This window comes from Scyliorhinus canicula, chromosome 10, assembly GCF_902713615.1.
Source record: "Scyliorhinus canicula chromosome 10, sScyCan1.1, whole genome shotgun sequence".
In the NCBI taxonomy this organism is placed as follows: domain Eukaryota; kingdom Metazoa; phylum Chordata; class Chondrichthyes; order Carcharhiniformes; family Scyliorhinidae; genus Scyliorhinus; species Scyliorhinus canicula.
Window position 1 is genome coordinate 94468015 of NC_052155.1, and position 22968 is coordinate 94490982.

At 43.8% G+C, this 22968-nt stretch overlaps 1 long non-coding RNA gene across 1 annotated transcript; it reads left to right on the forward strand.

The window, feature by feature from the left end:
- The first annotated feature begins 8146 nt into the window (after positions 1-8146).
- LOC119972938 lies at positions 8147-22543 on the forward strand. Its single transcript, XR_005462184.1, has 3 exons — positions 8147-8320; positions 11190-11315; positions 22393-22543. It is a non-coding gene; the product is annotated as an uncharacterized LOC119972938 (long non-coding RNA).
- The last annotated feature ends 425 nt before the right edge of the window (positions 22544-22968 follow it).

The window sequence follows — 22968 nt, forward strand, 5'->3', positions numbered from 1 at the left end:
ACTGTACTGTACTCAATGATGTTATGAGACTCTAATTGCCGAAATGTACTGTTCCCACAGATCAAGAAGTCAATTTTTAGCTGCAAACGTCTTTCTGCATTGCATTCCTAAAAGGTGAGCTAGCCCTGAATAACCAGCACAAAGGGCTGCTGTCCAGTATTTCAAATGTAAGAACACATAATGACAGAATGGAAATAGGAGCAAACCTTTGAAGTTTAGTCAGTAATGGCTGATAATGTATGTTTCACTCTATAATGCCAAGAAAAATGTACCAGGTCTGTAACTTCTAACCTTTGTTGGTGAGGAAGAGACGTTTGTTTTCATTGAATATCTAATATATATAAGCTGTTCTTGTTTGTTTTTTTTGATTTTTTTTTTCTTTCGCAGTTTTTATTCTTTCACTTACTCTTTGTTCTTTCTTATATTTTACTGTTTGATTTTGTTTCCAATTATTATTGATATATATTTTCATTTTCAATTTGGTTCTCCTCATAACATTTACTTGCTTTGTTGCCCCATTACTGTTTTACATTTTTAATTTCCTTTTCCCAAGCCATTCTGTGGTTTATTTCTTCCATGTGCCTTTCTCATTTTTTTTTGGAAATTCTTCTCCTTCGCTTTTCCCAATTTCTATTTCTTGCTTCATTATATTCATTTTCTTGTACACTTTTTAATTTTCCTCCTAACTGATATTTGTACAGTATTAAAACTCTTAACTTTGCGTTTGCTTCTTGATAATGACATTATTTAGACATGTTTTTGTCTGAAATAGTGAGAACATATTATCAGAGGAGCAAGGGAAAGCAAAAGACACATAGAAGAGACAAAAATGTTTTTTTAAAAAGATATAAATGAGAGAAAAGAATGAGTTAATCTTCAAAATTAATGCAGATTTAGTCGTTTGAATTTGAATGCATATGAAATTCATACCTAACTGGAACATTAATAACTTTAGTGGGAGGTGGTGGTGTAGTGGTATGGACACTGGGCTCTGAATCTAGAGATCCAGGGCGAGATACTCCGGCCACCCAGCTGTGTGTTTCTCAGTGGCGGGAAGCAGCGCATCATTCACTGGTGGCAGCATTCCCTGCTCCCGCTGCTGTCAGTGGGAATTCCCATTGAAGTCACCCCACACCGCCGGGAAACCCACCGAGCGGGGGTGAACTGCCGACGGGACCAGGGAACCCCTCCGCCAGCGAACAGCCAGAGAATTGCCACCCCAGTCTCTGGGCACATGGGTTCAAATCCCACTGCAGGTGGTGGAATATATATTCAATTAATAAATCTGGATTAAAAACAACCCTCAGTAATGGAAAGCAGAAACTTATTGTTGATTGTCATAAAAGCCCATCTGTTCCACTGATGTTTCTGTGCAAAGGCAATCTGCCATCTTTACCCAGTCTGTCCTGTATATGGCTGTAGCCCCACAGTAATGAGGCTGACTCTTAGCTACCCTCTGAAATGGCCAAGCAAGCCATTCAGTTATACTGGACAGCAGCCCTTTCTGCTTTTAAAAAAATTCATTCCTGGGACATGGGTGTCGCTGGCTGGGCCAGCAGTTATTACCCATCTCTGACTGCCCTTGAACTGAATGACTTGCCTGTTGAAACCCTTACTTTGAACATTAGAAGATTTGGTTACTGAAAAGAAGAGTGATTAGAAGAATGTTTGAAAAACGTTTTAAGTAATTTGTGAGAAGCTGGTGACTAGAGTGAACCATTTGATTTTACCTAGTCGAATCCCATTAGCAATGTGGACATAGCAATTTATAAGGAGAAAAGCTGATGGGGAAAATAAGTATGATAACAGGACATCAACATGTAGAGGGTGGAAATGTGCACAGGCAAATCATTTGATAAGATACAGAGAGATATAAATGTTTTAAATTTATTTTTTTATTAATTCTTGGGATGTGGGCGTCGCTGGCTGGGCCAGCATTTGTTGCCCATCCCTAATTGCCCTTGAACTAGGCCATTTCAGAGGGAGGCAGTTAAGAGTCAACTGCATCGTTGTGTGGGTCTGGAGTCGCATGTAGGCCAGACCGGGTAAGGATGGCAGATGTCATTCCCTGAAGGACATTAGTGAACCATGTGGGTTTTATGACAATTGACAATGGTTTCATGGTTATCATTCGACTTTTAATTCCAGATTTTTATTGAATTCAAATTTCACCATATGCTATAGTGGGATTTGCACCCAGGACTCCTGAGCATTACCCTGGGTCTCTAGGTTACTAGTCTAATAACAATACCAATATGCCACCCCCTCCCCTTATTTGTACGTTTCTGTTACGGAAAATCTGGTAAACAACTGAGAGGCAGAACCTCCTGCCAACACCTCAGTGGTGATATTCCTGTAAGCAATATCATAGATGGATGGTGTGCAACCTCCAACCAGTAGGTGGTGGTGCAGACACACCAAGCAGTCTCAAGACCGTGGTAATGTGACTAGGGACTCCCACATAAGTGGAGACACATTCGGCCATCTTCAGATGGTTGTAGGAGATGATAAGACATACAGGTGAACAGTCGGTGCTAGTTGTAGCTCCAGAGGAGTACAAAGAAACTCCCTGACAACTTGCTCTGTAACAGATCGCTGTCTTACCACGTGTGATTCAGTAAAGATCCTGGTTTGGCAAGTCTAGGTGTTTGGTGGATTTCTTTGCAAGGTATGGAAGACTAAACACAACAACCTCCTGGAATGCGTTCTCATTTAGTCAGTCATATTCTTTGGATTCAAAAGTTTAATTAACAAAATTTCTTCCTTCCAAACTATTTTTGAGGCTGAAGGGATAATTTTATATCACACATTTTGCAGTGCCTGTAAGAATATGCCCGTGATAGTTTCCCCTGCCTGTGTCAATCCATATTTGTTTGTTGAAGCTGTCTTCCATGGGCTAAATAAACAAAGAAAGCCTTCAGTTCTGACTGGACTGACTCCAATGAGGAAAGGTAATCTCAGCCATCACAAATTGATTATTGAAGGCCTCAATGGGCTTATGCCAGGTCTCAACTGGCATGAGTTCTGTCGAGGCCTTTGAAGAGCTGTGAATGCACCCCACTCCGATTTCCTGATATACTCCCTTGATGTGGGGAGGGAAGATAGTTGATGCCTCTGACATTTCTTCAAGGTGTTCCAACAAGGTTATGAAGGACAATTGGAGACTCCCTGCAGAAACCCAACTTCAAAAAGTGTAATGAAGCATGATAGATCAATGCACAACTAGCCAATTAATAGACTTCTTCAGTATGATCTTAATACAATAGCATTTACTGAACTAAATTATTTTATAGTTTATAGTTTATTAATATATATATGTCAAGAAATTGCAGACATGCTGCCTATGATTTCCCAAGCATTGAAATTAGTGAATGGAAAATTATTGGCAGTCCAGGCCTTACCGATTTAAGGGCCAAGAATCCTTGACCTCTTTGGTGCATTCAAATCTTAACTCCAGGACTCACAATTACAGTTCCTAATTCTCTGGCTTGGGTGACAGAGTTGGGGCAGGATCAAGAGATGGTTAAATGTGAACAGTGGCTCTCAGGCTGAGCTTGGGGATTCAGTCCAAGGGCCATACTTGAACGGACACATGGCAGTTACCATTGACCAGAACTTTAACTGCACGAGCCGCATGAATACTGTGGCTATAAAAGCATGTCAGGCATTATGCAATGAATACTTGACATACTGACTCCTCAAAAACGTTTCACCATCTACAAGGTAAAAGTCAGGAGCACATTATTCCCCAGCTTGAAAAACATTCAAGTAGCTGACACCATCCATCCCAAAACAGCCAACCTGGGCACCCACTTCAGCAATATTTTGATTTCCTCCACACAATAGCTGCAGTGTGCACTATCCAAAAGGAGGCACTACAGCAACTCACAAATGTTTCTTTGACAGCACCTTCCAAACCTGTGACCATTAAGGCCATAAAGAACAGGTAGCAGAAGCATGGGAACACAAACACCGGCATGTTACGCTCCTAGTCAAACATCATCATAACTTGCAAATATTTCACCATCCCTCCATTGTCCCTCGTCCAAAATCCTGTAACACTCTCCCTAATAGCATTGTGGGTCTATCTATACCACATGGTCTGTAGCAATTCAAGACGGCAGTGACAATCACCTTCTCAAGGGCAATTACAGATGGACAATAAATTCTGAACTTGCTAGCGATGCTCACATCCTTTAATGAATAAACACAAAAATCTGTGGTGTATAGTCGAGGTCACCAATGATTCACACAGTGAAATGTCCTTCAGGATCCAAGGGTCATTATATTGAAGGCATGTGGCAGCTTTCAAAGAATTGGGTATTCACTTGAATAATATGCTGTTTGTCAGAAATAAGCTGCATATTGAGGAAGTGATATCATTTCCTGGTAACAAACTCCTGAAAGGTATGAGTCCTGAAACTTGATGTTTACTGTCAAGCTGGACAATCGGATCAAATTACTGGCTCCAAAGTAAAATGCACCCATCACTTGCTCAAAGCATCTGTATACAGAGCTTAGCTCACAGTACTGATGGTTCCAGTGAAAGCTTGGCGTAATTAACGGTATAACATTTAAGCGAACCTTTCCCCATAATACTAATGGCAGGATGGTGAGTATGATGAAGGTGCTCTGCAAGATTGTTTACAGCATATTTTGCGTTTCTATCACTTTCCTTTGGAAAGCGTGAACATTTTTGCTCTTTGGACAATTTGCCGCAATAAATTGGACTCCAGGAAAAGTGGTCAGGTAAACTTTTAGTGGTCTCTGTATACTAACTCATGTCTTGACATGTATCTCAAAAGTAATTAAAATGTGAATGATCATTTGGGGGACCCTTCAATTGAAGAAACATCAGAATTAAACAGATCACTTGTGGAGTTAGCAGTTATTATTGCCTGGGTGTTTACAAAAGCTGAAATACAATGGCCACCCTAAACTTGGTACCTTCAAGCTTGAAATCCAACACAGATGGGTGCGAAGGATAGAATCTTATCACAAAAAGTTGTGAATGGCTTTCATTCATTCCCTATTGGGCGATGATGCCAAATCATTTGTGTGGATAATTGGAGTATTGATTCTGTGGTCATTTGACAGAAACTGGCTAAGGATAACAAATATCTTCTAACTTCAAGAGCATCCTAGAGCGGCAGTCTGGAAGAAAAACAAAAAGTAACCCTGTCTGGAAAAATCGATGGGCGGAGAAGTGGGACTAATTGGTTTTGCCTTCAGAAATATATCTTCACTTCAGGAGCTCAATCACAACTTAGAATGGAAAAAACAAAAACTTCCAATCTCCATTGTCTTCAGTGAACGAAGAGAGAATCTGTCAGGTCTACAATACTTAAATTATCATCTTGAGGACCGACAATAAAAGTGACATTTTCTGACTCTTTCAGTAATCTAAGTGCATATTATATCTTTATGAAACATATTTTGTTTGTTGTAGATATGAGCTAGATTTTATGGCCCACCACAGGGTATGTATCTGGTGAGGGGTGGCATGTAAAATATGTCAGTTGGCTAGCCCACCACCTTCTTACTCACCCTGACCCTGCCTCCACAATAAAGGAGTGGGTAAGGCTGTTAGTACATAGGCCTATTGAGGCCCTTAAGTAGTCAATTATTGCCCCCTTAAGCCCCTAAATCTGTCTCAGCTACTATAATATGTTGGCTGGAAGAAGGTGGTCTTCTTCCACCTTCCAGAGTGGACAGGGTGCTTTTCCATCAGCTTTGATCAAAGGCCTGAAAGGAAGAGGATTGATTACCTCCTTTCGAGGCTACCCTGGGCATCAAATTGGCTGGTATCTCTTGAGGCTGATATCTCCCCTCGCTGGCAGGCAGAGATCCAACCGTCACCTTGTTAAAACTGCCCAGGGTGCGGTGGCAGCAAGGTAACCTTGCTTAAAGTTGGTAGATCACGGACTGACCTCTTCCTCGGACAAAGTTGGGGGGGTGGGGGAGGTCGTTGAACAAATGCAAGTGGTAGGAAAAGGAGGAAATTATTCCACATTGCTCCTCTGTCTACAACAAAAGCCGTGACTGATACTGCTGCTTTCATATCAAATGCAGGATAGAGTGTGTTTTCCCTATACATTTGGGCATGAATAATTGGTAGGTGGATGGCATTTGCCTGAAGTGCAATCTCAACAGCCAGGTTTCCTTTCTTTGCTCTTGCTGACTATTTTTCAAGGAACAAAGCTGGAAGGGGATTCCTGACTAACACAACATTATTTCCTGCCTGACAGGGAGGAAAGAATTTCAGCACTGCAGCAAATATATGCTGGTAAATGACAAAGAGAAAGACCCCAAAAAATTAAAAATAAATAAATGTAGTGTATTTTAAAAAGATATGTGTTAATGCATAAATTTATCCCCTTTAAGCTTGTTTTGTCTTGGAGCAGTGAATGATGTATGGCATCGTCATGTCATTACTGCCTCGTTTGTCTGTGTCTGCCCAAAACTGAGTAGGTGCTTCCAAAGGCTGCTAGAAATTGTAACAAAAAAGTGGCAGCTACAAAAGTGGGTGGGGATCCTGTGTAACGGATTCTTGTTCCATATTCTGCTCCCCACCCATCCAATTGTTGCCACAAAATCGGGTGTGTCTGGGTGAAAACGTTGACAAATGGTATTAAAATGTAACAGGGGTTTTGCCAGGGTCACCAAAAACGATGCAAAGAAAATGTCAAATGGGACAAATATTTGGCAGAGTTACTAATAGATCAAAGTCAATCTACCTCGCACCTTTTGTGCAAGTTGTGCAATTAAAAAGGGGTGTAGTGGAAGTGCAGTACAGGCACAACCAAGTCTGAAACTTTGCAAAGTTCCCGCTAACAACTGCTACCACAAAAAGGGATTTTTAAAATATAATTCTGAACAGGATTTATTGTTAACAGTAAAATAGAAGAAAGAGTGCATAGTATCTACTGAAGCTACAAACTATTCCTGTTATCATTATTTTGTACTGGCATGATTTTGGAGTCTAAGTGAAGCGAGTGTCTGCATCAATCCATAAAACAAAATGGTTTTCTGTAACCTTTCAACGCATTATTACATCTTCACCTTTATTATAATGAATGTGCTAATGTTATTGGAAAAAAAAATTCTCATTGTTCTAAATGTTAATAGGCTTAGTATTGCTCATGAAATGAAGTCAATAGTCTGAAGTTCAGCATTTTACTTTATATGCTTTATATACAAAGCTGCGTTAGATCCGCTAAATCTTGGACTACATGCAATTATTGCCCACTTCAACACGTAACCTAAGAAAAGATCTCGGACTGGATTCACCGTTGGCTGACGCAAAATTGCGAAATGCGACTGGGCGGAGAATAGCCTCCGATTTCAAAATCGTGGTTGGCGCCGGTTTGACGCCAAATTGGGATCCTCCGGCACTCCGAAAATGGCATAAATGCATCAGTCACCACGCGCCGTTTAAGTACCATTGGCATATCATTAGCGGGTCTGACATTCTCCAGGGCCTCTATGATTCACTGCCGCTGATGGGCCAAGTTCCAGACGGCGCGGTTCACTTGTGGTTTCAGCAATCAGGAACCCAGCTTGCAGGTTGTGGGTGCTATGCTGCTGGCTAGGGGGCTTCCATGAGCACTGGGGGACTGGTGGGGGGGTGACCAGGAGGTGGCCAGGGGTGCAGTATTTGGCCGGTCGGGTCCGTGCACAGCCGGCGCCATGTTTTATGGCGCAGCCGCTGCAGGTCGGCACCGTGCGCATGCGCGGCCATGGACCCGGCTATTCTCCAGGCGTTTATATCGTGGGTGCCGGGAGTTTTACTTGGCGTGGCTGCTAGCCCCTCACCGGTTGCAGGAATAGTGAGGGGTCAGCGCCGATATTGCGTCCTATAATGCCACAGTTCCCACGCCGCTGTCGGCAGTTACCCTCCAAAACGGTGAATTCAGCCCAATAAGTTTGTTCTTTAAAATGTTAAACTTGTTCAAATAAATAGTTTAAAAATCTGGATACTTTTGCACTATGGACTCAGGGCGTGAGTATAGTCCATGTTTGTTAGTTGTCTATTGACAAATAGTGACTATTCTCTTTGGGAATGGGGTTAAGCAAGGGTTATTTTGGACCAAAACGGAACATTCTAAAAATACTCATCCGGTCTGGCAGCATTTGTGGAATGAGAAATAAACGAGAACTTTTCAGGTATCTGGCCTTTCATCAGAACTCCGTTTAAAGCTCACAGATCTGAAAATTTGAACTGGATTTTTTCGAATGACAGAAAGTCCCAATGCCAGGGTTATTTGAAGGTCGCATGACTCTATGGGCAGGTGGCAGGAATTCCTCAGCAATCCTTCAGGTAAGGCAGACAAACTTAGAAATGTGGTTAAAGGAAGGGCAGGATTGGCATCTGAACGTTGGAGGATATAGATGCTTGAGGAGAGATAGAGGGGGATGTAAAAGGGGCGGGGGAGTAGCATTACTGGTTAAGGAGAATATTATAGCTGCATTGTGGGAGGACACCTCGGAGGGCTCATTCAATGAGGCAATCTGGGTAGAGCTCAGGAACAGAAAGGGAGCAAACCCAATGTTGGGGGTTTACTACAGGCCCCCAAACTGCCAGCGAGAGATAGAGGAGCAAATATGTAGAGATTCTGAATAGGTGCAAAAGTAACAGGATTGTTGTGGTAGGGGATTTTAACTTCCCCTATATTGACTGGGACTCACTTCGTGCTCGGGGCTTGAATGGGGTAGAGTTTGTAAGGTATATTCAGGAAGGCATCTTGATGCAATATGCAGATAGTCCAATTAGGACAGGGGCAATACTGGACCTGGTATTGGGGAATGAGCCTGGACAGGTGGTTGAGGTTTCAGTAGGGGAACCTTTTGGGAATAGTGACCACAATTCCGTAGGTTTTAGGGTACTTTTGGATAGGGATGAGGGTAAGGTGCTAAATTGGGAAGAGGCAAATTATGATAACATTAGACAGGAATTGAAGAATTTGGATTGGGTGTGGTTGTTGGAGGGTAAATCAACATCGGACATGTGGGAGTCTTTCAAGTGACAGTTGATTAGGATTCAGGAAAGTCACGTTCCTGAGAGAACAAAGGATAAGTATGGGAAGTTTAGGGAGCCTTGGATAACGAGGGATATTGTGAACCTCGGCAGAAACAAAAAGGAAGTGTAGAAGGGTGGGGACAGTTAAAACTCTTGAGGATCATAGAATTTACAGTGCAGAAAGAGGCATTCAGCCCATTGAGTCTGCACTGGCCCTTGGAGAGAGTACCCCACTTAAACCCACTTCGAACCTATCCCCGTTACCCAGTAACCCCACCTAACATTTTTGGACATTAAGGGCAATTTAGCATAGCCAATCCACCTAACCTGCACATCTTTGGAGTGTGGGAGGAAACCGGAGCACCTGGAGGAAACCCACACAGACACGGGGAGAACGTGCAGACTCCACACAGACTGTGACCCAATTGAACCTGGGACCCTGCTGCTGCAAAGCAACTGTACTAACCACTGTGCCACAGTGCTGCCCAGGAGTATAAAGAAAGTAGGAAGCTACTGAAGCGGGAAATTAGGAAGGCTAGGAGGGTCATGAAAAGCCCTGGCAAATAGGGTTAAGGTGAATCCCAATGCTTTTTATTCATATGTAAAAAGCAAGAGGGTGGCCAGGGAAAGGATTGGACCACTTAAGGACAGTGGGGGGAATCTGTGTTGAGCCAGAGGAAATGGATGAGGTACTAAATGAGTACTTAGCATCAGTGTTCACCAAAGAAAAGGAATTTTTGGAAGATGATTCTTGGGTAGGATGTGTGGATAGTCTGGGTGATGTTGACATAAAAAGGTATTGGGTGTCTTAAAAGAGATTTACGTAGATAAGTCTCCTGGGCTTGATGGGATTTACCCAAGAATGCTGAGAGAAGCAAGGGAGGAAATTGCTGGGGACTTCACCGACATCTTTGCATCCTCATTGGATACAAGTGAGATCCCAGAGGACTGGAGATTAGCTAATGTGGAACCGCTGTTTAAGAGAGGAAGCAGAGATGATCCAGGAAACTACAGACCGGTGAGCCTCACATCGGCAGTAGGTAAATTATTGGAGATAATTTTCAGGGACAGGGTTTATATCCATTTGGAAACAAATGGACTCATTAGCAATAGACTGGTTTTGTGAAGGGGAGGTCGTGCCTCACTAACTTGATCAAGTTTTTTGAGGAAGTGACAAAGATGATTGATGATGGGAGGGTGTTGGATGTTGTTTACATGGACTTCAATAAAGCTTTTGACAAGGTGCCTCATGGCAGAATAGTACAAAAGGTAAAGTCACACGGGATCAGAGGTGAGGTGGCAAGATGGATACAAAATTGGCTCGGGCACAGAAGGCAGACCGTAGCAGTAGAAGGGTGTTTTTCTGAATGGAAGGTCGCCACATTCCGGCGCCTGTCCGGGTACACTGGGGGAGAATTCAGAATGTCCAATTCACAAGATTATTAGTTCAATATATGGTATGATTTGATAATTACTGAATTTTACCAATAAGGATTTGCTGATCCTGCATCCTTATATGAAGTTATTTTTGAAAGGGGGTGAAAGTTGTTGATTATGCTATAGCAAAGGTTTTCATGCCCCTATATTGGCAGACGCAGATTGTGTAGGTAGACCTCTCTTTTTTTATTGTGGAATTTGAGAGTCGCTGGCTGGTGCAGCATTTATTGCCCATCCCTAGCTACCCTCCATTTCAGAGGGCATTAGAGTGTCAACAACATTGCTGTGGATCTGGAGTCACATGTAAGCCAGACCAGGTAATGGTGGCAGATTTCCTTCCCTTAATGCCATTACTGAACCAGATGTGTTTTTACGACAATTGACAATGGTTTCATGGTCATCATTAGATATTTAGGGTGGGATTTTCCTCCCCCTCTATGGCATGTTCTGCAGCAGCGGACGATGACTCATCAATGGCCGGTGGCAGGATCTTCTGATCCCGTCGGAATATACCCTACATTGCCACAAAACCCGCAGTGGGTGTGCACCTTCAGCAGGACCATAAAATCCTGCCAGTATGAACAGCCAATAATTCCTGCCCTTAATTCTATATTTTTTTAATGAATTCAAATTTCACCACCTTGGAGGGGAAGAAGCTTTGGTTAGAACATCCAGAAGTCTGAGTTTTCCTTCATATTGTTGAGTTTTATATTTTGCCTTTTGTTTTCAATAGGTTCCCTGCCCAGGTGTCAGCCTGGTTGATAGGCTGTTGGGAAGGTACCACTCTGAAGGAAGTCACAGAAACAGGAGCTGGAGCTGGGACATTTGTTTGTGAGGAATTTACTGGTTCCCTTTTAAGGTACACAAGACTTTTGGACTTCCAAAAGACATTTGATACCGTGCTGCACAGCACACATGCGAGGCAATTTATAGCTCATGGAATAAAAGGGATAGGAGCAACATGGATACAAAATTAGCTGAGTGGCAGGAAACCAAGAGTAACAGTTAATGGAAGTTCTTTGGGATGGAGAAGACTTGGACTGGAGTTCCCCAGATGTCAGTATTAATTGGCACCCTTGCTTTTCCTGATATATTAATGATCAAGACGTTGGTATGCAGGGAATCATTTCAAAATTTACGGGTGATAGAAAACTTAGAAACACTGTAAACTGTGAATAGGACAGTGTAAAGCTTCAATGGAATATAGGTTGATGGAATGGGCAGATAGGTAGCAGACAAAATTCAATGAGGAGAAATCTGAGGTTACACATTTTCGTTGGAAGGACATGGGGAGACAATATAAAATAAAGAGATTCTAAAGGGGGTGCTGGAGCCGGGAAACGTGGGTCTGTATGTGCATAGTTCAATAAAGGTGGCAGAACAAAAACTAAACATCCTGGACAATCTCAACAGGTCTGGCAGCATCGGTGGAGAGAAATGGGAGCTAACGTTTTGAGTCTGGTTGAGAGAGCAGTTAATAAAGTATATAGCATCCTGGGTTTATTAATAGAGGCATAGAGTACAAGAGCAAGAAGATTATATTGAACTTATACAAGGCACTAGTTAGATCTCAGCTGAAGTACTGCATACAGTTTTAGGCATCACATTTTGTGAAGGAAGTGAAAGCATTGGAGAGAGTGCAGAAGAGGTTTATGAGAATAGTTCCAGGAATGAGAAACATCAGTTGTGAAGTAAGATTGGAGAAGTTGGGACTCTTTTCCTCAGAGAAAAGATGATTGAGAGGAAATTTGATAGAGGTTTTCAAAATCATGAGAGGCCTGGACAGAGTAGATGGGGAGAAACTATTTCCACGTGTGACAGGATTGAGAACAAGTGGGCACAGATCTAAAGTCATTGACAAAAGAAGCAAAGGCGATATAAGGAAAATCTTTTTCACCCAGCGAGTGGTTAACGCCTGGAATGCATTTCTTGAGTGTGTGGTAGAGGCAGATTCAATCAAGGCATTCAAGAGGGAATTAGATTATTATTTGATCTGAAACAAGCTGCCGGGTTATGGGGAGAAGGCAGGAGAATTACCAAATGAGAAATGCCCATTCAGAGATCTGGTGCAGACACGATGGGCCAAATGACCTCCTTCTGCACTGTAACTGATCTGGGGCAAGTTCAATTCTGGGACAGGACCAATTGTATTGGGCTCTCTGGTACAGTTGGAGGGTGGAATCTGATTGCCAGTGAGGGGTGGTGTCAATAAGATGAAAGGAGATATGTTGGGGTGTTGAGGGGAAGTACAGTTGCTCCCCTTGGCTTACAAGGAATACTGTAAAAGCATTTAACTTTTCTCTTTGAGTTGTATTTCCTGAAACCTGGGATACCCAGTTGGCCAGGATTCAGTGAAGGCTCCCAACCTCATTATAATATTTAAGGGGTCAACCTGCCCATTCCCTCTCCTGCCTCCATTAAATCCAGAAGTAGGTACATTGGAGGTAGGTGGGGGTTGTTTGAGGTTTAAATAAAATACATCGCACCTGATCTTCACCCATCCAGTTTAGGGGTTATAATGACCAAATACTCCTTTTGAATCACTTTCCTTCAGTGCACGCCTTCTTGCTGGGAGTGCAAGATATGTGAATTTACCTTATATATCAATAAGAAATTGTAAAGGACTTTCTAGATCTTAAAGATATCCACCAATTTCGGGATAGTGCAGGTAAATGGCAGTGAGGTAGAAGATTCGCCATCATCTAGTTAAATAGCAGAGCAGACTTGAGGGGCTGAATGGTCAACTTCTGCTCTTATTTCCTGCGTTCCTAAAGCATAAGAGTGCAAATGCTGTACTTATTCTTGGTGATTTGTTAGTAGCTGAAGGTTTTGTAACAGAATATGCTTAATTTCATGAAAGGTGCTGTAATGAGCTATTCACTATCTGTGTGTCTTCATCATAAGGAAAGATATCGTTATCATTTCTAATAAGTTTATATATGGATATTCACATGTGAATTGGCTACGCCAGCTGTGGCATTAGAGGGATTTTCCAAGCAGAAGGTAGGTGCTTCCCTGCAGGAAAGATCGGAGTTAGCCTGAACTGCTCACGCATTCATTTTTCTTCAGGGTCACTTACAGAGCCAAAATTGGGATCCAGCCACGATCTACCGCCTCAGTTGGCAGATGGCAGGGGTGGGCAGGTTGGGGGGGGGGGGGGGGATCTTAAGCAAACAAAAACCTGTAACATAGTATTGACATTTGAAATACTAATTTTGGTATTGTAATCAGTGGACATATTTTGTCGTTAAACATATTTTGCACTTCAAGCGTTATTAATCTGTGGCTTTAAAAAGTTTAGTGTGCAAACAGTTTCCTGTTACAATATAGTAATGTTACCGACTGCCAACCGCCACACTTTACGGGAAGAAGACAAAAGGAACTGAGTGCTGTTTGTGACTTGAAACTCAGGAACACTGGAAATGGGGCAGAGGGAAACATATTTACAACTTTAAATGTTCTGGAGTCCCAGGAGCATTTCTGGGAATGCATATTCAGAGGGAGTTACACAACAGTAGTAAACAAAGCTTGACAATCACTTAAAGGGAATTGTCCACCTTCCTGGAACAGATTTTACAATTGATTTGCGTTCATTTTAGCAAGGACCTTTGCTGAAGTAATAATAATGAAATTTATAATAAATGTAAATAATATTATTAGAAATTATTATTTACTTGTTGATAATACTGGTCAGGAAGAACTGCCCTGATTGCTATGTACAGCAATGTTTATAGTTTCACTATATATGGCAACTAGAATAATTCTTCACCCCAGTTATTACTGTGGCATCATAATCTAACCTTTAATGCAACAGGCACACAACTAACAAAGAAGCAAAAACCAAAAGGTACTCAAGCAGTTTCTTATAATGGTGACTTCACTCTCAATGGCACAGGTTTCTACTCTGACATCAGTGTTAGTGCTGTGGTTAAACTTGTGAAAACCGGCCCTAAGTTTCAGTCGGACTCGACTGATCTTCTGCCATAACTCTGGTTGTCGTAACCCACTGGGAATTTCACAAACAGCTGAAAACAGTTATTTTTGTACATCTCTGGTCTGTTGATCTACGATTTATGGCAAAGGACATGACAATCTGGGTGGCATGGTGGCACAGTGGTTAGCACTGCTGCCTCACAGCTCCAGGGACCCAGGTTCCGTTCTGGCCTCAGGTGTGTGGAGTTAGCACTTCCTCCCTGGTCTGCGTGGGTTTCCTCCCACAGTTCAAAGATGTGCAGGTTAGGTGGATTGGCCATGCTAAATTGCCCCTAGTATCCAAAAGATTAAGTGTGGTTACTGGATTACGGGGATAAGGTGGAAGTTTGTGCTTAAGTGGTGTGCTCTTTCCAAGGACTAGTGCAGACTTGATGGGCCGAATGGCCTCCTTCTGCGTCTAGGGATTCTATGATAACCTAGTAACAAATCCAGCCCTTTGGGAAAGAGCATTACAGCGGTGATGCCCAAGGGACAGAGAGATTTTGAAGGTACTATGCTCACCACTGGGTATCCTGACAAAGACCCATCAGCAAAGGCTGCACTGATCAAGGCAATGGACAGCAGGCATGTGTGCTGTGTGAAGGAAGACCTCAGGCTCTGCTGATCAAGTGAGGACACCCTGCCGTGGCCATGTAACTTACAGTGGCACTGAACCTCTCTGAATCTGGGTTATTTCAAGGGGCAGCAACAGACCAATGTGGCACTTTGCAAGCAACTGCCCATTGTGGCATCCTGCAGATGAAGGATACCGTGTATAGATAGAGAAATACAGCACAGAACAGGCCCTTCGGCCCACGATGTTGCGCCGAACTTTTGTCCTAGGTTAATCATAGAATTTTGGACAATTTGTCATGGCCAATCCACCCAACCTGCACATCTTTGGACCGATGAGAGGACATCGGAGTGAATTGAGTTCCAGGCTGACGGGGCAATTCATCCACAGAAGGCTTTCTTCATGGTAGCATTTTCTCGGCAGCAGGGCACGATCCTTGGCACCCATGTGGCCTTGAAGGCCCCAGTGGAGAAGCCAGGAACCTCTACCAATAGAAAGGAATTCCACCGCTCAACTTATAGCTGGTGTGTGACCACCTCTACTGTCCTCTGCAGGTGTGCACAATTTGTTGGCAGTTGCCATGACGCTCTCATCCTGAGGCAATTGGAGATGCCCCAGCTGTTCATTGCCAACAGCGAGACAATGTGAATGGTTGCTTGGAGTAAAGGGTCATTTGTTGGAGAAATGGCAGCAGACACCTATGTGCAACCCTATAATGAAGGCCGAAAAGGCACTACAACTAATGCCAGGTGAGCACATGGGCAACCATAGAGTAGGTAATTGGAGTCTTGAAGGTGCTCAGTGAGGGGTGGCCCCCCTCAACATGGTCGCTGTCTGCCGAGCCATTTCAAGGTGCACAGGCACATCCAGGGAAACAGCAGGTGGGGCACACCGGGTAGTCCACCCATGCATCTTTGCACTATTCGTGCCATTGACCAGTCAATGCTGCAGAATGTGGCATACATTCTGTGCATGTCAGTGTGGTGTTCCTGCAATCAGTCAGCATGATGCCGCGTTTGGTTCTCCATGGGTTTGGTCACTCATTCAATGTGCATGAGATACTGTAGAACACACCTCATGATTGGAGTCTTCCATTCTCTACACAAGGCTCTGTGCTGCCTCAGGGAACATTGACATTTGGTGATTTGTTCTTGCCATATGTGCATGACAGGCAAGGCCAGCATTTATTGTTCATATCCAGCTTCCCTTAAGATGGTGGTGGTGGTGCCTTTCAGGCTTCCGACTCCAGAATGAAAATTCAGCCACTTGTTTCCAAGTGTAAATTAGATTTTCACCATGTTTCCTGTGAAGTAATGGAGAGGCAGAGCAGGAGCACTCTGAAGGAAATTCCTAATCGATGTTTACATTGAAGAATAGATAATAGTGGATGAAGGGGTTTACTGGATATGGGAAGAGGGTGGTAAATGTCATTAGGAACATTTGCTCACATTGAGGGTAGATGCACTGCAGTAACTCGCCAAGGTTCCTTATACAGCACATTCCAAACCCACGAGCACTACCATCTAGAAGGGCAAGAGCAGCAGATACCAGGGAACCCCACCACCTGGAGGTTCCCCTCCAAGTCATTCACCATCCTGACTTGGAAATATATCGCCGTTCCTTCACTGTCGCTTGGCCAAAACGCTGGAACTCCAACCCTAACAGCACTGTGGGTGTACCTACATAGATGTCGGGCACTGCAGCAGTTCAAGAAGGCAGCTCATCACCATCTTCTGAAGGGCAACTAGGAATGGGCAATAAATGTTGGCCTAGCCAGCAATGCCCACATCCCGTAAATGAATTTAAAAAATGAAATGAAATGAAAATCGCTTGTCACAAGTAGGCTTTAAATGAAGTTACTGTGAAAAGCCCCTAGTCGCCACATTCCGCCGCCTGTTCGGGGAGGCTGGTACGGGAATTGAACCCTGCTGCTGGTCTGCCTTGGCCTGCTTTAAAAGCCAGCGATTTAGCCAGTGCTCGGTAGGGACTGGTTTGGGTCGAATGGTGTATTTTATATTGTAACTTTGATAGCGAGGAGCCCCAGTAAAATTGAAGTCAATGGGAATCAGGGGAAAACTCACCAGTGATTGGAGTCATACCCCGCACAAAGAATGGTGGTTAATGGAGGCCAATCACCACAGCCACAGGACTGTAGCAGTTGCTCAGGATAGTATCCTCAGCCCAACCATCTTCAGCGGCTGCATAAATCACCTTTCCTCTATCATAAGGTCTGAGATGGGGTTATTTGCTGATTAGATTTCTTCGGATAATAAAACTATTTGTGCCCACATACAGTAATATTTGGACGACGTTCAGCTTTGGGCTCATAAGTAGCAAGTAACATGTTACATTATACAAGTGTCAGATAATGAGCATCTTAGATAAGAGAAATTCTAACCATCTCCCATTGACATTCTTTTTTAAAATAAATTTGATGTACCCAATTCTCTTTTTCCAATTAAGGGGCAATTTAGCGTGGCCAATCCACCTACCCACGCAGACACAGGGAGAATGTGCAAACTCTACACTGACAGTGATCTGCGGCCAGGATCGAACCTGGATGCTCGGCGCTTGAGCCAGCAGTGCTAACGACTGTGTTAGTGTGCCAGCCTATATCATTGACATTCAACGATCTTCAGAACTTCCTGGTTCCCCCATCGTTGCATTTTGGGGGTGCCCCAATGATGCGCTGGGGAATCCCTCAAGGAAGTTCTCACGTAAAGTTTTACCCAGCAATTGCCCAGAAGTTGGGGCCTCACGGTAGCATGGTGGTTAGCATCAATGCTTCACAGCTCCAGGGTCCCAGGTTCGATTCCCGGCTGGGTCACTGTCTGTGTGGAGTCTGCATGTCCTCCCCGTGTGTGCGTGGGTTTCCTCCGGGTGCTCCGGTTTCCTCCCACAGTCCAAAGATGTGCGGGTTAGGTGGATTGGCCATGCTAAATTGCCCGTAGTGTAAGGTTAATGGGGGGATTGTTGGGTTACGGGTTACGTGGGTTTAAGTGGGGTGATCATTGTTCGGCACAACATCGAGGGCCGAAGGGCCTGTTCTGTGCTGTACTGTTCTATGTTCTATGTTCTAAGTGTTCATTTCCTCTCGGCAAATGCACTAGGCTGGGAACCATCCGACAGAAGCGATTGAAATCGGTAATTTTGGATGGTTTTGCCAGTTTTACTGTGATAGCTACACTGAAAGAGTTAGAAGGAAAAAACATTTTAACTCTAGAGTAACTATTTACAAAACCCAGACCCAGCCTCGCACAGGGCACCTCCCACACACACAATCCCCCAGAGGACCCACCACACCACACCCACCTCACCACCACTCTTCCTGGTTTGCCCTCTCCCCTCCCGTCTGACCCCCCTTCCAGGTCCGAACTCCCCTCCCACCCCCTGTTGTCCGACTCCACACAACTGATCAGGCCTGGCTCAATGCTCCCCTCATAGTCTGACCCACCTTTCCTGGAATGACTCCCGCTACCGGACTGAACTTCCACACTTTGGTCCAACCCCACCTGACCCGACACGCCCTCTCTCTCGCTCTCTCTCTCTCTCTCTCTCCGCAGCAGCAGCAGCAGCAGCCACGCCAGGCTGACGACCGCTGAGACCACACATAGCCCAAGCCGTGGGAAACTTGGCCCATCGGAGGCAGAGCGTCGCGGGTGGGCCCGATAATTCTATTGTTATGGGCCAGGATTTAGAGAACCCAAAAGTGCATCATGGAGTTCACTTGACCCACAACTTTTATTAGATTGTGGTATGGGGAGCACACGGCCCACTCTACAGGTGTGGTACAGCAGAAATGGAAAAGTATTTTTTGAAGCAAAACAATGTTTATTCTATGAACTCAAGTTAACCTTTTTAAAACATACAGTGAACATTTTCGCAACCATTAATTCAAATACAACCCCCAAAGAATACAACACTACGTAATCCTTAAGCTGTCCTTTTAACATCTAGAAGACTTTAAAAAAAACCTTTAAACAGAAGCACATCAGGTTAAAGTCACTACTGAGAGCAGCTATTAGTTTTAAATCCCCAAAGGATCGATTTACAGTCTTTAGAATACAGAGAGAGAAATTCATACACCTTCTGGCTGTGACTGCAGCTATCCAGCTCTGAAAATGTTCACTGTATGTTTTAAAAAGGTTAACTTGAGTTCATAGAATAAACATTGCTCTGAAAATGAAAGTAAAACACACCCAGCAGCAAACAGCCTAAAAAGAAAGTAAAAAGCTGACAAACAGCCCAGCTCCAGCCACACTCTGACATCACTGATAAACACTCATTTCTTCAAGGTACTCTCACATGACACTGTTCAAGCGGGGTTGTGACCGCGCACGTTGCGAGTCTCGATGACGCTGATTTGGTGGGGCGGAGCATCGCCATTCCTGATTTCGGCGTCGGGCAATGGAGAATCCCACTCTCTGTTTCTTTACTTGTCCTATTATCACTCCCTTTGGCCTTGGATCATTCCTCCCTTTCTAATCAATCTCTCCTGCTTTCCATTTTATCACATAACTTCCCTTTTGCTCTTCACTCTGCCCTCATTCAGTTACTCAAACCCGAATGCATTGCCAGCTTTTTCAAGTTCTGCTGAAAGGTCGCGGACTTGAAACACTCTTGGGTGGGATTCTCCATTGCCTAACGGAGAAATCAGGAACGGCAATCGGGCGGAGAATGGCTCCTGATGGCGAAATCGCTGCAGGCGCTGGTTTAACGCTGGGTTGCAATACTCCAGCCCCTCCAAATCGGCGTCATCGAGACGTCCGCCGCACGCAGTCGCAAACCCTGTTTGAATATAATTATTGGGCCGATCCATCTCTGATGGGCCGAGTTCCCAACGCGCTGGCCCCATGTGGTCTCAGCGGTCATGAGCCTAGCGTGGCAGGTGCGGAGAGGGTATGCGGACAGTGTCCAGCACAGCCATACTCAGCTGAGAGCTGTGCCACTGGCCAGGGGGCTTCTGCCAGGGATGGGGGGAGTAGTTGGGGGGTGGGGGGGACCAGGAGGTGGGCTTTGGGGTTGGGATGGAGGGGTACGTGGTCCAGCACAACTGGCGCCATCTTTTCTGGCACAATCGGTGCATGTGGGGGGTAGTGGGTGTAGGCATATGCGCAGCAGAAGCTTGTCAGCCCTGCACATGTCGATCATACACCCAGCGATTCTCACAACGTTTTTTGCACGTTCTGCGGGTGTTTCACACGGCGCCGGTGCTAGTCCCTCACCGGTAGCGGAATCGGTGCTGGCGTGGCATCAAATTTTCCATCGTGAAACACCATGGATCCTCCATTGCCATCAGCACATAGACGCAGGAACGGAGAATCCAGTCCCTCTCTCCACAGATACTTCCAGACCTGCTGAGAATTTCCATCATTTTCTGCTTTTATTTCAGATTTCCAGCATACACAATACTGTACATTTGCACTAGACGTCCATTCAATTGAAAGCCCATCCATTCATTCACTCCCTTCACACAGTGCCCCATGGTTGCTGTGCATAGAATTTACAGGATTGACAGATCGCCAAGGCTTCTTCATCAATCTCATATTGTTCATCAGCTGTCAGGAGAAGGGTAGCAGGTGAATAGGAACTTTCAGTCATTAACACTATGCAACTAGGTTCACCACATCAACTGCAGCGGTTCAATCAGGTAGTTCACCACCACCTTCTTTAAGACAACTAGGGATAGCGCATAAACTTGCCAGTTTTTTTCCAAATCCATAGAATGTCTTGGTATTTCTATGTATAGTGATTTTATTTAGAATCAGAAGATAAACTGCTATACACCACAACTTGTAGAATCATAGAACATCTACAGTGCAGAAGGAGGCCATTCAGCCCATTGAGTCTGCACTGACCCTCCAAAAGAGCACTCTACCCAGGCCCACTCTCCTGTCCTATTCCTGTAACTACACCTAACCTTTGGCACTAAGGGGCAATTTAGAATTACCAGTCCCACTAACCTGCACATTTTTGGACTTTGGGAAGAAACCGGAGCAAACCCCCGCAGACACGGGGAGAATGTACAAACTCCAGATAGGCAGTCACCCAGGTTGGAATTGAAGCCGGGTCCCTGCACTGTGATGCAACAGTGCTTACCACTGTGCCACCATGCCGCCCTTAAGACAATAGAAATGATTGAATCATACAGAGATTACAGAAAGATTCCTGTGTTGTCCCAAATCAATCAGAAGCTGGCCCTCCAGTAGGTAGACAAAGAGAAGAAGGGCATGCAAGGACTTGCAATTCATCGGGCCGCAAATCACGCGTATGAGACCACGATTCCGGTTTCTCCGAGACCTAGATCATGACTCCACCTTCTACTCGCTTGCTAAAAAGGGAAAGATATGCTGGACAGCTTCTGGGGCTGCTGGGCTGATGCCACATCTTTGGTATCAGATCCAGAGAGAATCAGTGTCATGGCCCGCACGTTCTGTTGGGCACTGTTGCCTCCTAATCTATCCATCAAGGATGCCCGTAGAGTTTTGTTGGAGGACCTGCCAACGATCAGCTCAGAGTGCGGCTTTGAAGCTCAGTAAAGCTTGGTGGAGTTGACCATTGCCCTCCACCCATTCTGGGAAATCTTCAGGGATGGATGGGCTGAATGGTACCCTCCAAGTCTGGATGGGTTCAATGTGGAGTTTGACAGGGTATTCTGGAGTGACTTGCTGGGCAAATAGGCATGAAATTCCCAAAAGGAAATCTGGTCTGTACTCCAGCAAGTTTTTTTTTTGGAACAACATTAATTTGAAATTGGAAACAAAAAAAATTAATCACACCAATATTTGGGTGTTCCAATATCTTGGCTGAGCTATTTAACACAACTGCATTAAAGCACATTTTGACTTTTTATAACATAACGTAGCTTAGCTACCTAATAATGTTATAAGATCATTATTACTGTTGCATCATTGGCACTTTTTTTCATTTCCAGGAATGAATGTTGCATTCTCAGGAATCACACATTTAAACCATGCAACCTTGTAATTGTATTACAAGGTCATAAATAACAAAGAAAAATCACCTTTTGCTGCTTTGTTCACACAGAAGGAAAAAATATATTTAAAGGTTGTTCTCAGGGCAATAAATGGAGGAGGTTGCATATTTTAATTTTCCATCAATTCCAAAAACCTACCATTATCTCTGCTCTCACATTAATTTCTTGAAATATTTTGCACTCGAACTGTATGTAACATATTCAATAGTTGTGTGGTATTAGCAAGAAATTCAGGAAAGGATCTAATTTAACTGACTGTTGTGATACACTGAAAAAATCATTACAAATTGCTTAAGTGCAGTCTCCTCCTTTTTATTATTTCCTCTATGTGCTTGGTCCATAGTAGAGAGTTTGCAATACAGATATTAAGTATTGCTTATTCATCTCCTGCAGGTTTCTACTTAATGACCTCCACTAGACCTACATCACAAGAGAAGTGCAAATGGGTTTTCAATAAGGATAGCACCACTTAATTATAAGTATAATTGTATACTTTAAAGCACTTCCTGCCAGATCATGGTCTGTCCAAATAAAATATGTTTGAGGGAAATATTCAGTCTTGTTTTATTAGTCTTAACTGAACACTCTCCACCCACTGGAATAGACATATGAAACAAATTGTGGCTGTCATGACCTTGCTATCAACCTTATCTTGGCCTCAGATACTGATGGACAAAAGACACAAAACCAAACTCCACCAATCTTTTCCTGAGATAATTCATGAGATTTATTGGACAGTTTGCTCATTACACTATTCAATTTTCTCAAATTGTAAAACAAACCTTGAATGCATTGCTCTCAGAGGTCATCATAAATCAACAGTTAAACATAGAACAGTCCGATTGTGGTATACTATCAGCTGATGTGTCTGTAGGTTTCAAACATTTCAGTACCTCACACAATATCGGAAACTCAGTGTTTTCCTGTGAATGTCGAGGTGGGGCTGATTGTCCTGAGCAACACAATTCC